Genomic DNA, 17,848 nt, shown 5'->3' with positions numbered 1-17,848 from the left:
TCTAATTATGCTGTCTCCCCCTAATTCCGGCCCACTGAGGATGGTTAAAGTCCTGGTCCCGTGTCCAGGCCACCGCCCGAAGGGAGGACCAAAGGAGTGAAGAAGAAAATCGGAGCTGGCATTTCCGCTGCACGCTGACAATGGGGTTCCCCCCGAGGCGACCGTCGTCCCAAATAATGACCATAAAACGGGTTCATCGAAAACGAACTGTTTTCTTGACCTTCGGCGGGCATTAAAAAGAAATAAATAATAAATCAACTCGGGCATGAAATATTCAATAACCTAAACCGACAAAGATTTACTGCTTAGCCATTTATTTGCTGCGACCCAAAAATAAAAACCCGTCCCGAGAAAAAAACACTTTGTAAGCAATTTGGGTAAGAAAAAAGTTGCCTGGATATGTTTTGAAAACTGCCAACTAAACAAGAAGTCACTCAAGGCTCCCGAACACACCTACAGGACAAGGGAACTGGGAACTGGGAACAGGATCGGGGAACACGTACGCACACACATACGCACACGCCTGCCAAACAAATTGAAAGAGTTGCCAAAGTTGATTGCTGGCTAAACGAAAAGGTTGCCCAAGATCGAGATTGGTAGGGGGAGTCGGAGGGGGAGTGGAGTAAACCTAGGAGTCCTACTGGCCTTAACCTGGCTTACTGGGGCAACTTTGACGCTCTTCATAATTTGCCAAGACAACAGGCAACAAGCCAGGCAGGCCCTCAAGTGGGCTTCGCTGCGGCCACAAAGGAAAATATAAATTGTTTTTATTTCTGTGGCCGCCTGTGCGTCGGAGGAAATGAAATAATCAAAAGATAATGACACAAAGGGAAATGGAGGAAAAGTCATCAGCGTCAGCCACGTGAAACGGCGAAAGTTTACCTGGCAACAACCATGTATACTTTTGAGAGATGCCAGATAATGCATATGCGGGCCACAAAGTTACCGAGAGTCCTGTGCAGCATTGGCACTGACTCAGGCATTGCCCCCCAGCTAGACAATAGTTTGGCATCTGTCCGGCGGGCGGGGATATCACTGCCAAAAAGGACATTTAATACAGGCAAATAAATAAAGCCAACCAGAGAATATCCAGCTATTCTCGTGCGTTGTGCACACGGGGCGGAAGCAGGAAAGCTACAAGCCAGGATCCGGAAAAGACCGAATGGGAGGGGTGGCGCAGTCAGTCGCAGGATATGGCTGTGAGAAATTAGTGGAGTTTTGGTGGCGCATAAATTGCCAGATATACACAAGCGAAGTCACTACATATATATATCGCAAACAGTGCGGAACGGGAGCATAGAGCCATGCCGAAAGCAGATTTAAGAAGAGAACGCAAACAAGATTAAGACTAAAATTAGCAAAATATAGCAAGGATATATCGATAGATATGAGTATTTAATCACCAGAAAGGATAATTAAATTCCAAATCAAACTGCAGCTAGTCTGCTTTGGCAATAAACTAGCTTGCTTTATCCACTCGGGCCGCAGTGTCTGTGCTAGTGGAATGAAAATGGAAATAAAGCTTCGTGAGGAGTCATGCCCATAATTTTCAATAAGCAACATTTGCTATGATAACACTGCGTATGCGTAATATACATAATAACTACAGAGCTATGCATGGCCCGGGGCCAGCTCCAGCCCGTCCCCTCATGCATATTGATGGTTCGCCGAAAATAGTTTCTTTCCTCCAAGATAACAAACAGGACGAAATGCCGGACGCTAACAGCGCCGGAGGGCTAACAGTGAGAGCGGAGAGAGCGCTAAACACAGCTCTGTTCGCGCTTCTACCGCTGTTAGTGCTCTGTTATGGCTGAGTGCAGCAGCGCCTTAAGGATATAGCCTGATAATTGCAATTTATTGCAAGTCAGCCGCCAGCTATGTTGCCTCTCCTTCTAAAACGCAAAGCCTCCCGCTGCATTCCCCCCTGGCAGCACTTCGTTGCCATCGCCATAAATCACAATCAAATTAGGCCCTGATTATGCCGACTCGAGATGCATGAAATGGATTAATGTACAGCGGTCGTCGAATCTAATAAATCAATGACCAGCAGGACTAATTTAATTACGTGCCCCGGAGCACCCAAGATCCTGTCAAGCTACTTATACGAGGTCCTGCCTTTCCGTTAGCGCGTTTGCAAATAAAAATTATCAAATTATTTTCGCCGTGATTGTGGGGAATGACTCCCCGTCGTGTGTGTGTGGCTGTTCGCTCAATCAATTATTCCACCGATTTCGGGTATTTGCATGTGCAAATCTGATTTACACGCACAAATGAATATTAAATTGCTTGAATCAATTGAATTCAAGTACACAACGCCCGGCACACACAGTGCGCTGCACTCATTGTGAGTTTTCGTGCTGCGCGCAATCAATAATAACATAAATCGCGCAACGAGCGCAAAATGAAAATTCGGGAAAGCGTCCCTCCCCCTAAACCCACCCTCCCTCCATCCCTGTCGCATCCTATTCCTATCTATATTATCTGTCTGCTCGAGTTACTCCTTGAGATGTCCATTACACGACACTCGTCCTTCGAGGAGGAGGAGGAAGTGAAAGGGCGACATGATGTTCTCGACGATGTCTGTCGAACCTATTTAATAAACCTGCAATCAATTTAATGACACTCCAGATATAGGTGGCTTGATGTCTACTATATATACGTACATATATTTCCAATATTAATTCATTAAGATACGGAGCATCATTTTAATCTTTGTGCATTTGGAAAATCGTATTAATATTTCCCCCCTAAGGAGCAATGCTTATTACTTTCTTATAAATTCAAACATCCTTTGATATGCCGCTGCTTTTCCGCTTTTCCGCTTTTTTACCCCGCTTGGCTGACATATGAAATTCCTGAAAACAAACTTTATTGAATTTCGTATTAATTTTTTCCGGCTTCAAAGTCAAGACTTTGTTGCTGATTGTCGCAAGGGTTTTAATATGAGCGAAAGCGCTTGTCTGGCGTTTATTAAATTTTATTTGTGAGCAGAAGCACAGCAAACTTTTGTGTTGTGTGGCACATTGCATGTGCAGTTGACATCTTTATGTGCGCACAACAATCTGTGTGTGTGTGTGTGTGTGTGTGGTGTGCGAGGGTGTGTGCCAGGACCCATTTGTGTGGTTGTTGGTCTTTGATGCTGCTCTTGGCCTTCTTGTTTTTTTGCTATGCTCGCCCGTTGACATTTTCCAAAGCTGCCAGAATTGCTGGACTTAAGCAATATTTATTTCTGTAACTATACACGTGTACACATACATATTTGTACTTATGTTTGGTGCAAAATTTTGTTACCTATTTACAAGTTCAATATGCTTTAGTGTTATTTTCTGAGACATGTTTTCTACATTTAAAGAAATGTAACATTCTTTATATAAATTTTATGCCCATTGAAATCTCAAATGTATATGTACAAACATATTTTATAAGCCATAATAAGTATTGAATATTTAACATGCCCCTCTAGTCCCCAGAAAAGTGACGTAAACTTAAAACAATTGAAGCAAAGTCAAAAGAGTTTCCAGTATTAATTCTCAAGTCTGTGTTTTGTAAAACGATACTACACTATAAAAGCTCATTATTCTTTATATATAACAAATTTCATTAAAATAAACAAATTAAGAGGAAAATGCTACAGAAATCACAAAGGTAAAAGAAACGTTGTAATGCGCTAACTTTTGAATGAATTAAGTTTTTATTATTTGATTAGTGTAATGTTACGTCTCTTATAACCATCTAATCTAATCTGTGTACAATATTTTAGTTTACAATGAGTCCATAATTGTGTTAGGGAGGACGTATTATAATTATTTTATAATTTGTTGTTTTTACTCAACACCCAACTTCCTTGCCAGACTGTTAGGAATTTCCCTATATAATAAATATATAATAATGAAAAGAATCAAACGATAAAATGTAATATCCTTATTTATGTGCGACTTTGGGCTCTCGTACTCTCATTCCCACTGGATTACTGGCCCAATTTGATATCTCCTTGGGTGGTAAATTGGTATTGTTTAGATTACTTTCCGCGAAACTGAAGTCCCTGCTGATTCGCTGGCATTCGACACTTTGACTAACAAATGGGCGCCAATTAATTACACATGTGAGTCGCCGCTTGCAGCGAAAAGTTTCGGCTATGTCTGCCCTGACGAGCTCATATTTCAGCTGATAACCGGATGAAGGTTTCGAAAGCCGTTTTCCGGGCAGCTCCGCCCCATCAACACCGCCATGAATACATTATGTTGCCGCCGCTTCTAATTGCCTCTACAACAAGCCGTGTGTAACAGGTGCGCCCGGCCCTTCGGCAGCTTTAACGCCCGGACTGAAGTTGCTGAAATGTATTTTAACCATAAATTAAACAACGGGCCATAAAAACTTTTGCACAAAACGGTGCTGGCAAAGTGTTTGCAACCCGTTCCCCTCGTTTCGTCCTTGTTGTTTCCATTTTTTTGAGTTTTGTGTTTTGTGCTGCTGCTGATGCTGCCAACTGTAAATTCCCCGAGAGAGAGCCAAAACTCATTTAAAATGTCCTCCTAAAAACTCCACTGTATGTGTGCCGGGAGCATATTTCATAAGCACGCTCCCCCGCCTAACTTATGTCTTTTAATAAAGCATTTAAGCAGCGTTATAAATTTGCCTGGCTGCAAGCGAGGATTCATTTTCCGGCTGCATCCCGGACCCGGTATGGGAATCCTTTCATTCGCCAGCTCACGTAATGGGACTTGTGCCCGATAATGATAATGTGCTCCGCTTTGCCATTTGGCCCCAGGGGCATTAACACCGTTGCAACTGTGCAGCCAGACAAGGACTTGCTCCCATGACTCCAGCGCCCTGTGTGTCGTGGTAGGTCCTGTGTCCTGTGTCCTGGCCTCGGTCTCTGTCTCTGTCCCTGTTCCTGTCCCTCCTCCACTCGCCGCTCCTTGAGCCACTCGAAGCGTGCGCGTGACATTCGGCGGCCGTGACAGGCGGCCCTTTTTTGAATAATGCCCGTCAAGTGGCGGCATCGATATTGAATGGGCGCCGACACACAAGGACGCAGGCCTAGTAGGGGTTCCCCGGTTTCTCGGTTCCTCGGTTCCTCGGCCTCTCTGCTCTGCTCTGTGATTGACGACGCGACTTTTTTCATTTCAATTTTGTGTTTTCCATTGATTTCCCCGCTGTCTGCGACACTGCGCGTGTCAGTTATTAAATGCTCTGATTAAGTATAAAGTGTAAAGTATATCGAATATTTATGAATGCCTCCTCGCACTCGCAGTGCCTTTACAAAGAAGAAAGCTACACGTAATTATGACAAATTGATTTTATGTATGCGAACAATGGCACTGAGTGAATGGCAACTTATTCGGGAGTACGGAGCATACAGAAAAGGACCACCACAAAGGCAGGACGAAATTTAAGATGAAGTCCAAATTGATGTTCTGTCAGGCTGCGAAAGTTAATCCGACTGCGAGGCTCGGGATGTAAGGCGAATATCTGACGGGAGATCAGCTGAATTAAATTTCCTGCCATTATTCATTTAGTATCAATCTGTTTTGAGATCAATACAAAATGACTGACTTTGGGAGTTGTCATAAACCGAAAATGCAATATATTAATCGAAAAATGGAAGAGTATATAAATCAGAAAACATGGCTTATGGAAGAGTATATAAATCAGAAAACATGGCTTAACTTTATATTTTTTTATGTTAAAAATTCTCAATTCTAATATTCGTAGTAAAGTGTTTTATTGATTTGCCATAAAAATATAAATGTATCATATACTTGTCTAATCGTAAATAAGAAGTTTCCATATATGAATCACTATTTGACACTTTTCTGAACTCGAAATCATAGGATGATGAATCCACATCTTTTAATATTATAATTGTTATGCCAAAAACGCATCTTGTCTAAATTATTATTTATCCAATTATTCGACATAAATAAAACACTTTTGCCACTTTGCTAGTCTAAAACGCATTGAAAACTACGTTTTTAGTCGTGTTTTCCTTTTCTTAGGTTCACAAATATTTTATTTCTTTCATGAACAAAGACGTAGCGCATAATAAATAATGATTTTCAAAGAGACCTGTGTTCAACTTCAAAGTCTAGTTGTTGTTATTTATTTGAAACATTTTGTATGCCTATTACCAGATAATCTTTGTAAAATGAACTACAGCAATGTAAATAATGTAATTTAATACTAATGTTACCTAAAGCTAAATAACTGCCGGATTAAAAGATTAGCCTTCATGAATTGCAAAGGCAGTACGAAACATTGCTACATTTTACATGCAAAACAACAAGTTTTGGGTTGTAAATTTACCGTTTCTAGCCCAGCATTTTCTGCCTAGATATTACACTATATCAGTTCACTTCAATTAAAAACGGTATTTAGTATAGTTTAATGTTTGCATTTAAGTTATCGTGTCACAGAGCCAAGGCAATTCCGCCATGCGACCTAACCAGCCCCATTAAGTATGCTATCGTTTTAGAGCGAGGCCCGGCGAGCTCTCGGTGTGCAGTCAAATGAGCAAAGGCAGAGTTCGACGCACAATTACACAGACGTGAACTGCTTTGCTGTCATTAATTTTTATGTTAACATTTTCATTTGCCGGCTGTCGAAGCGAGTGTCCCGGATGTTGTGACTGTTGCCGCGTTTTTTATCTCCGCCAGCCACGCAGCACAATTAAGCATCATTTTAATGCTCGACTGAACCGAACCGAACGAACGGAACTCATCCGAGTCGAACCGGACTCTGGGAGTGGACATGCAATAATTGATATTTCAGTGCAGCCGCAGAGCATCCTTTGGACCTGGAGACATCCTCCTGCCCCTGCTGCACAACTCCTGCGGCTGGCCGTTAATGGTGATGTATTTTTACTTTGATTGCGTCCATAGTTGCAGTGGCAAACGTTAAGCGGATTTTATAGAGTGCAACAAATGCCAATATGCGGGGGCAGTGGACCGCTGGACGTGCTCGGCATAAATCGATGTCCTTGTCCCAGTTCCTGTCCCAGCTAGGGATATAAGAAATTATATTTATGCACACTGCGGCATGAATATAAAGTGCGTCAACGGAGAAGGCAGGCTAATGCGAGTCCCTGCTCCCTGCTCCGGGGCTCGCGATCCCTTTCGTTTCCCACAAATCAACTGAGCACATCATTCAAATTCGAGAGCCTGCAGCTACCTTTGCCCCTTTCGCATCACTTTCTGTAGAGGCAAAACTGTGAAAAAATTATGCAAATTCGGCGGCTGGCTTTACTAATATGCTCATTTGCATATTGCGCCCGCATTGTTTACCGAATTGGCCATCGAGGCAGCTTTATTATGCAGGGCACAGGCAGGTCCTCGGCCAAGTTATGCGCCGGAGCATGTAATTCTTCCTGTATTTTTCACACCCCGTCCGACGGCTTGACTTGACTTATTAATGCCCTGCGCTGAAAGGGTTTGGCTCCCGGCCAGACTGCAGACTGCAGCCCCTCCCTGCTAATCGCACCGGAATCTCTCTAAAGTCGATCGAAACTTCGCTGATGGATGGGCGACGGAGAGTGTCCTGTTTACTTAGGCCAACAGTCCGCACCGCCTCCGTCCGATACATCACTTAATGGCAAATTTATGCGCAAGCTCGGCCATGTGGAAGGTGGCAAATGTATTCCAGCTAATCGCCATCCAGCAAGGTGAGCTGATTTTAAGTTGAAAACTAACCATGAACTTCAATATGCCGTTTTCTGTGGCCAGATGCCAGTTGCCAGGAATTTATAGCCACACCAAAAGTTCGCAACTCAAAATCGTGGTCAACAGCTTTCTGGGCATTCCCTTGGCAACGCCAGAAAAGCAACCTAGAACTGGCATGCCGAGGGGTGTTTTGCGGTGCACCACTGCAAAAATAATTACTCAAATTATGATCGAGTGCATGCACAAATTAACAAATATATTTTGGTTAGCTATTTTTTAGAGCCATTGCTCATACGCCATGGATGCCCATGAAAGCAATTAGCACCCAACTTTGGGGTTTTATTCGCAGACTGCCAATAACGAGATATACAATTTAAACATCACCTAGGTTGGTTGGTCCTATTTTGCATTATTTTATTTTATTACTAAACTTTTCTTTAAACTTTACCAGCTCTACATATGGTAAAAGATGCATTTTATCTTACATAAAATAACATTATTTCGAATAGTTTAAATTAAATACAGCACCATATTTATTGATTTCCACAGCGATCTCTTTACAACTTTTATATATTCTATTTTCATAAACTTTTCCCTTGCTCTTACAACTTTTGCTGTGTATTCGAAACACTTTGCTGGCAGATGGAAGCTCAACTCGAGGGGGTTGTGTGGTCAGAAGGTACGAGCATATCCATGACTGCTAAGCCTGGTCGAGCATTCGCCTTAAGCTCATTTAATTGTCTTCATTAGGGCGCTTAAAGTTACATTTAAGCTGTTGCCTGCTGCTTCCGTTTCCGCTTTGCCGCGCAGGAAGCGGCGGAAGGGGAGGGCGTCGCTATCGCTAATTAGGCGTTGACCCGCGGCTTAAGTGCAATGGTCTGTGGACTTTGGCTGCATTGCACACCGACCCAATACCCGTTTATCAAATTTAAATGCGGCCCACGCACACACACTCGAAATTTAAGGTCTGAAGGAGCTGAAGTTGGAGTACGAGACGGAGTTGATGAAGAAGCAGCGGAGGAGCAAAGCAATTTGTTTTACCACGAGTAATTTGTCTTCAAAAAGCAAATGTTTTGCAATTTGTTAACAAGAACATTTTTCGCTTTATGTGCCCTCTACCGCTCCGGTGGCCATGTTTTTGCTTTTTTGTTCCCACTCTCTCCCCCCTCTCTATCTCCCTGCACGAACATGTATTTGTTGTTGGCAGCCGCTCGGCGGCTTGTTTGCCATCGTTTGGTTTTTGCCTCCTTTGTTTACACTGCTTGTGCGGAGCCAGACTCCGCTGCTGTTCTGCTGGGTTTTCCCGAGCCAGAGCCAGAGCCCAATGCAAATGGAAATTGCGGCAGAGCTGGCCCGGGAGCAGATAAGACTTCGCTTCGACTGTAATAAATGAGTGTTGTGCCTAAAATTGAAAGTAAATACATATTGGAAGACAGCGTGGAGCAAGGATATATTTAGCCAAAGAGGATTTGGGGAACATGCGAAAGCGGTTGCTGATGGGAATGGGAATGGGAATGGGAATGGGAATGGAATGGGGATGCGGATGCGGATGGACGGTGGTCACTTGTTGGACATGCTTCAGCCGGATGAAGCGGCCTAATTGATTTCGCGCTAATTGCTCCGACCCGGCGACGGTTGATGTTTAACAATTCGCAAATATAAATATTACCAACGGTGTCCAATTATGGATTTCGCAAGGCACTCATGTGCGTTCATATTCAATTATCGTTGCGAGCGTGGTCGTGTTAATTGCTCTTAAATCTGTGCGAACCGGAAAATTCTCTCTTCGCAAGCGAATTTCCCTGTGCCAGCTTACAGGCTAGCCTGGGCATGGTAAAATTCATTTTATTTGATTTTCCATCAATCCTTTTTTTTCCTCCCCGCCGGCTCTTGGCCGCTTTTGGCTACAGTTCGGCCTGGTTTCAGTGGAAATCCAAGGAAACCACAACTCTAATGGTCATGTGCAGGTTTCGAAAATCCTGTTTATGCGTTCGAACAGTGCGAGTATATTGTATTTATTGTACCCAATAAGGTGTTTAGTTTTTGTCACTCATACGTACCGTTGTATTTCCATACTTTCGTTTTTAAATGGAAACTAATGACTGATAAAGCACAAATAGGTATTACCTTCAATCTTACAAAGATATCCCATTATTTTTGATAAATCTGTATACATTTATTTTGAGCAAATCTAAGCTAAAGATAGTTACCGCTCTTCCTTCTTATATATTTTCCACTAACCGATTTTCTTGACACTATCACGTACCTCCTGGTAAGTTTCCAGGTACACCAGCTGCAGTCTGCTCATCGCTGATGGACTATTTATCTGTGTGCTTTAGTTTCGATGTTGCAGCAACGTTGTCAGGTTGCCCCGCTAGCCATTTTCGGTACCCATCATCCAACCCAATCCAAATCAATCCAATCCAATCGAATCTTGCCTCGCCAAGCATGCTGGGTGAACTCTATTTGCATACACTCCTGTGAAAATAATGGGGCTCTGGAAAGTGAAAGTCGTAGTCTAAGCCACTGTACTCTTTATGCCTTTACGTCCTGTAATCATGGGCCACACACACAGAGACACGCACACACTCGCCCTCACACAAAGCGTCACAATTTGAACTTTAACACCTTCAATGACAGCCAGCTGCATGACCTCAGGCGCAATTTCGTGTAAATAACAAGAAAATAACAAAAACAACCTCGGGCCATTCGAGAAAACGGCACCGACCCCACATCGAGGACAGTGGTGCATTAGCAAATGAAAACAAAAATGTAAAAGTTCTGAATCTTAAAATATTAAGAAAATTAATAGCTTAAAAATAAATACACTTTATGTATTTATGAACTTCTACTGAATGCTCTTAAGATCGTGGCGTCAAAATACTAAAATACTAAATATACAGAAAGATTTAAATGTAGAGTACTTGTTGGAAATGTAAAACTTAAAATTATTAATAAAATTTAAAAAAATTGCAATTTTATATTTTTAAAGTTGAAATATTGAACAAATATAACCCAAGTATATCGATGTTTATGTTTGAACTTATTCACTAACAATATACAATTTTGTATATTAAAATATAGTTATAACTTGAATATTATATCAGAACTTAAAACATTTTTCAAATTTTGTATAATCTTGGGTTATGCTAATCACCTTTGTATTCAAATTCACTGATTATCATATCAGCAGATTTGTCAGTTTTTAACCACTGTGCCACGCCCCCGAGGCTCAATCCCAATCTCAATCACCAGCCCACCGCCTTCGTCTTTGCCTGCGCATCCGTCCCCGCCGCTGCCCATCCCTGCTGGCCTTTGTGTGTGCGAGTGTTGTCGTAGTTGGCCATTATGCGCATAAAATATAAGAGGGTTGTTCATATCCAAGCACAATGGATGCATAAATCTATGCTGCCAGACCTGAGACCAGAGACCAGAACTAGAGAGCGGGAGTGGCAGACAGAGCTGGCGAATGACTCTGCCGTCAGAGCGCTCGAAAGATTTATTTTAACATTTTTATTATTAGTTTCCCTTCTCGTTTGGCTTTTTAGAGTTTTCCTTGTGGTCATGCTGCATTAACTCGGGCTTCCATCGCAAATTGCTCGAAAATGGCATTGCAAATTATGGTTTACATTTAAGGAACTTCATTGAAACTTGATTGAGGCTTTATTCCGACCTCGCAGCCACTCCGCCAACTTCCGCTTTGTGTGCCATTTACAGTCGAACAAGGGATCGAGTTTTCCATTCGAATGCCTTCGAGCCCGTTTCGATTCGTTGCCATTGTGCGCCCCTGTGTTTGGCTTAAATGTCAGCTGTCATTGGCCATAATTTCAGTTTATTGTTTTGCCAAAAACAAAACCCTAGAACGGAGCCTTTTTCCGTTCCGTTCACACACAGCTCCTGACAATTTCATTTACTCGTTCGTGCCGCTCGCTGTCGCTGATAATTGGACATAAAAGGCTATCGGCCTAGAATAGCAAATGCCTTCGAATGGCCCCAAACTTTGTTCAATTCGGAAGTAATTCGCCTTCTCTCCCCTCATGCTCAGCTGGGTGTACTTTATTTCTCTCAATGTAACGGAAAGGAATGAAAATGGCTATAAAGATGTGTTTCGAAGCCCATCAAGTTTACTTTTATTTGAAGCCCTTCCTTTAGTCCGAATTTAAATCTGCCAAAAATAAGGTTTATCTAACGATAAAGGCTGACTGTAGAAACAATAAACTTTGGGGTAGTGTGAGCTGTGATTGAGGAAAGTAGACTAGAATCTATAGTACCTTTACTGCATTAAATATAAAATATATTTTTGTATATGTATATACTACTCAGTCAATAATTATATTTAATGACTTTAAGTATAAGATAATTTATTTTTGGTCCGTATAGCCTGTAGAGGATAAAGACAACCCTCCAACTTTGCTTTTTCAAATGTCAGAGCCGCGACGTCGGGTATCCCACTCGAACTTGTTGCTGACCTTTCGCTGAAATTAAAAACTTTTCCCTAATGTGCATTAAAATCCTTTCAATTCCTTTCAATTTCCATAAGCGCTGACCCCGTGCATTTCGTAAGTCTTGTAATTTTCCAATTTGCTTTCCTCATTTAGTGTCTTTTTCGCTTTTTATCCTCGTCCGCGCACTTTCTGCTGACTCGTGCGCCTAATTGTAAGTAACAAGCGGGCAACAGCATTTACAGCTCAGCAAATGCCAATGGAAATGGCCCACTGGCAGGACGAAAAAAAAGAGAGTGAACTCGCAGCTGGGGAAGGAGTTCCAGGACGAGAGCCCAGATGGGGGCAGAGAAAAAATTATAAATGGCGGCGCAAAATTCTTTGCAAACACTTTTTCACGCTTGATTAATTTTGGTTCAGCAGTTGCTGCCTTTTCCTCTTTCCTCTTTCCGCCTTCCTTTTTGTTTTATTTTATTACCAACCATTTTTTAATGGCAAAGTGTTAAGTTTGACAGTTTCGGGTCTACTGTCGGGCATTATGCACACTTCACTAAATGTGCGAAAAAGTGCCGCGTTGGCCACTCTCCATGCGAATCACTTAGCCATCCTTGGTGGTTCTTAATAATGCACTCGACGAGCTGCACCCACCTTTGGCTCCACATGGAGCACCTCTCGAAATCACTCAGACCCTTAATCCTCTGTTTTAGCCCTTTTGGTCAAGGAGCACATCATAAGAGAGCGGGTTGATTTCCCTCTCTGAGTTTTCCAGCTGCAATATCTCCTTCTCGGTCTCTATTCGTTTTCGGTCTATATGCAAAGAGTTGAAGAGCCTTATCTTCTGATTGAATGGAGAAACCTGGGCAGCAGGATAGTTTCGTCAACACTTGAAAGAAAAATTCATTCTACGCCTTATTATAAGATTTCTATTAAAGCATTATGTATTATGTATTTCTTTTGCTTATGGATTAAGAGCTCTAGACGAGTTGATCTAGCTCCCATTAAAGGATTCGGAACCCGTAAGGTTCCTAGCAACATTTACCTCAATGATGATTTTAGGGAACATGTTCTTAGCAATATTTGAATCATGTTCCTAGCAACATTTACCTCAATGTGGATTTTACGGAACATGTTCTTAGCAACATTTGACTCAGTTATCAACATTTTCTTCCTTCTTCCACCCAGTTTAATTTAAATTATTATTTATTCCTTTTCTTTCTTTCCCTTTTATTTTTCCTCTCCGTTTTTAATATGCAATTCGTTTAGTTTCTGTTAACTCCGATTTTATTATGTATAAGATAAGCGAATCTGGGGTATAGTTCAGGGCACTTAGTGAGTGAGTGTTAGGTAGATTGTCGAGGGGTAATCGTTACCATTTCAATACTTCGGTAGGATGATCAAGTCAGTCAGTAGTTAAGTCGATCCATATTTTAGTACCATACCAGCAATAGGCTCGCCTTATTTCTCTTGATCTCGATAAATGATGAATCCATGCAACCGAACCGAATATTAAGAAATAAAATGCCTAAAGCCATAAGATTTTTACTATATAAAATCTAAGTAAATACCTTGTCTTCATTTTTATTTTGTTTAAATGTTCCCTTTTTTTAACAGTGTGCTCTCCTTAGTTGTGCCAGTGTCTTGCATTCATGTTGGTGTACACACAAAGCCATGATATACTCTGCTCCGCTTTCAATTTACTAATGCACTGCCTTCCCAGGGCAAAATACAAAACATGAACCATAGGTTGACTAGCTGGAATGCTTCGGCAGCTTCCGATTCCGATCCCAGCGAAGAAGTTGTCCTCCGTGCCCCGACTTATTTCCCCGGCAAAAGTTATTGCCGACGCATATCGAGCATATCCTCGAAACGAAATCGCTGCGCATTGTAATCTCAGCAGATGTTGACTCGAAATCGAAACCTCTTCCTCTTTTTTCCCCATCGCCCAAAATAGTAGTAATTGAAAATTCTGCACCCGAACAGCAGTGTATGAGATTTCGCTCCGATTTTAGCAGTGGCCGCAAAATCAACACTGAATAGCACACAGAGCAACCGCTCCCACAGGAATTTATTTCGTTTGTGGTTAACCAGGGTCTGGTCTTGTTCGACATGTTATCTCGATAATTAATTCGATTGCCACAACCGCCGAAATGCAAAAGTCCTGGCTGAATGCCTAAATGGTTGGCTGCCAGGAGTCGGCCAACGTGCCGCGTGCGTATGCGTGATGTGAAATTTTAAGCTCACTTACCTGGCTGTTTACCCAGCAAACACTCCAGTCGAACGGCTGGAGAGCCGGTGTCGACTCTATCTGGAGTCTGGCTCCTAGAATCACACCCGAAGGAAGCCCGGCGAGGTGTTTGAGTGTTGATTTAACGCCATTCGTTAGTGTTTGCCCTGGCTGGCTCAGAGTTAGCTAGTTTTCGAGGCAACTCTCTGGCGGGTAATCCAATGGAGCAGTTAATGTGTAAAGTAAAGGATGGTCAGTTTGGGTTCGCTTAAATTCCGTAAAACTAAATTCGTCGAGCTTCCGCGCAAATTCACTTAAATGTTGCCCGGCGCCGAGCAGGACGGCAATGAAAATAAATGACTTCTCATCAAAATAAAACGCTAAAAAATTAAGAAAAATGCGATGACGTCGAGGACGAGGACGAGAACAGGGAAAGGGACAGGCATAAAGTAAACGGAATAAAATGAGGAAGAGGAAAAAAAATAAGCAAATGAAGCTACAGCCGGTGGCAGCAGGTGGAAGAGGCAATACAAATTGTTTTGAATTTAAATTGGACAGAAGTTGCAGATACTTTTCGCATCCGCCAGTACGTATTCGTATCCTTAAGCTTTAATCTCTGGCCAGACACTTGATCGGAGCATTTTTTTTCAGCGAAATATGTAACGACAGCTCCAAGGTTGCGGCAAGGATGCCAGCGACGATGTTTTGTGTTTGCGCAACGTGGCGTGAATGAGCAACTGTTGCCCCACCCATCGCCATTCGCCCCATCGTCCATCACCCATCCGCCCCGTTGCCCTCGAAAACGGGCCGAATCCATCCCCGAACCATCACTGTCAACGTGTCTCGGCACCTGCAGCCAAAGCTACGGCTACACCTGAGAGCCCGCACCTGCAGTTGAAGTGCAAATGTGCAGTGTAATTAAAAGTGTGTGCACGTGCAGGTCCTGGCAAAGCAATTCAAATAGAAAAAGGCAAGCGAAAGAGCTTTTCAGGGCCCGAGACGGGGGTAATTTCGAGGAATACACCCTCTCCGCCCTGCTGGCTTTCTGACTGCTGACTGCTGGCTGGCCTATCTGACTGCCAATCTATAACCATAAGCCGGACTCGGCACTGAGCCGGCTGGGATTGGCCCGGGCAAAGGAGCCAAATAATAGAAACTCATCCCGGCAACCTGTCCCCTTCAATTAACATTTGGTCCTGCTAAAAACTGAACCGTATCAACTCTAATTCTGTGTACATAGAACACAAAAAGTTAACGTAACCCTTGAACTTTAAACAATTTTATAATAAATATTGAAATTCTCAATGCGAGCAATCCTTTGCCTCTGGATGCTGGGTTATTAGTAACAGAACAAAGTCTTAAAATAAAGCTTGAGATATTTACGTATGCTTAATATGCCTTAAAAGAGAACTCAGTTTGCCGTGTACCTTTAAATCCAGTGCCACGAAAATTAGTTTTCAGGTGGAATCAAAACCAACGTCGCAATCACAGTCAGAACAAGTCAACGGAGACGGACACGGGATGAGCGAGCGGAAGGACAAGCCAGGCACTTGACTTGAATATGTGATAATTGAGTTTTTTGTCCTCTCAATAGACTTGGCCCCAGCCCTTAGTCCTTGCTCTTCCGTTTCACCCTTGCCTTTTGCTAATTGCTATTTCTGGAAAATTTCAGAAACTGAAATAGAAGTGCTAGCTGACAGAAATATATATTTTTTGGTGATACCCGCTGATACATATATATATACATTAGTACATACATATGTGCATATGTAATGAAAATATTTTCCCAGGCAGCTGGCCTGTAAAGAGAAAATATTAAATGCTAAACAAACTGCTTTCATTGTTTAACTGCCGAACATTGCTCGGATTTTTCAGTAAATGAAATCTGAACTAACTCTTCGATTCATTTGAATGTTTGATTTGCATTTTTTAGCAGCCATTCCTGTCTGCATTCAATTTATGTTCCAATCCCGTGGCCGGGCTTTAACTTAGACACATGGATTTAAACACAATGCGTCGGGGAGCATAACATGGCTGGGTATCCGAAAAGAAAGTGCGAACATGGTATAAATCTTGGTCGGCATTGTCCCGGAACTCAAGCTGGGTTAGGAGTCGGAGCCGGAGCCGGAGCCGGAGCCGGATCTAGAGCCAAAGCCAAAGCCAAAGCCAAAGCCGGTGCTATAGCCGAAGCCACAGGCAAACATCGAAGCACTTAGCAACTGCCTAATTTATGGCCCTGTCTGACAATGTGCATGGCGATGTGAATGTGAATGTGACTCTGAATGTGAATGTGACTCTGTGAATGCGAGTGCTTTGGCGCTGGGAGGCCAGACGGTCCGCACAGACATCGAGCAAATAGCAGACGATTAGCCACAGACGATTGCACTGAAACAGAGCCGGGCATTGGTGCGGGGGGTTGCCTCGGGGAATCCCGGGCAAATCGATTTGCATTTAAATATTTTCGGGCAGAGCCAGAGCGAGAGCCGACACTCACTGCCTTTGGCCAAAACGATGTTTGAGTAATTGTAATTGAATTAGATGGGATTGTTTTGAACTCCTCCCGCCCGTCCTTTTTTGGCCCAAAACGACATTTATTGGTGGAGCGAACGAGCATGCTTCATGATAGTCACGTAGTTGGCAACTGACAGAGCAGCTCAGACCGAAATTCAAAGTTTTGTTTTGGGCCACATGACATGCAAAAGCGAAATCACAAAGCACTGAAACGTGCCTTTTGACATTTTTGCAATGTATTTAGGCACGTGCAATATCCATCTGGGCGTGTGTGTGTGTTTGTGTGAGTGCGACTTCTTTGCCAAATTGAATTTTGCTGCCAAAAATGGCATCGATTTAACGGAGGCGAACGAAACCAGAAGCAACAGCATTAGGGTCAATTACCGCTGCAAAGTGAATTGTCAACAAAATCGGAGCCCGAAAGCAGGCAGCAAACTCAATTCAACACATTGTCCAACTGCCAACTATCGGCCTGGCACACACAAACACGACACACTCCCTGGGCGTGTGTGTGTGTGGCTGTAAGGGGGTGCACTTTCATTATCTGTGCAAATATTTGCCAAAAATGGCAGTTGGCAGTTGTCTCCTGCCTCGTGCGGCCTGCTTCCTGTCCTGTGTCCTGCGAGAGTTGCTGCCTCGACACTTTTCGGCATCCTAGCGCAAGTTTTAAGCCGCTTATTCCCAGCCCTTGCCCTCCCCCCACTTCCCCCAGCAAAGTGAAAGTTATTGTTCGCACACACACACCCCTCGAGCCTTGCGGTGCACATTTCATAAATGTGTGTAGAGGAAAAACTATTTTCATGTTGTTTGGTTGCGTGCGCTTTTGAGAAAGTTTCGGCCTCCTCTGTCGGTTGTCGGTTGTCGGTTGTCCCTCAACTCAACTTTTTGTCTGCGCCGGAAGCTGTGGGGCATCCTCCAGCATCCTTCCAGCATCCAGGATGCCGTAAATATTTGCTTTTGCGGCATAGATGCAAACACGTCACCAGTTTGACTTTAAGACTCACCTGGAGCGA

Source organism: Drosophila serrata, unplaced genomic scaffold, assembly GCF_035046125.1.
Source record: "Drosophila serrata isolate PLE 108 unplaced genomic scaffold, ASM3504612v1 contig_349, whole genome shotgun sequence".
Taxonomy (NCBI): domain Eukaryota; kingdom Metazoa; phylum Arthropoda; class Insecta; order Diptera; family Drosophilidae; genus Drosophila; species Drosophila serrata.
The sequence above is the reverse complement of the archived record's forward strand: the minus strand, read 5'-3'. Positions refer to the sequence as shown.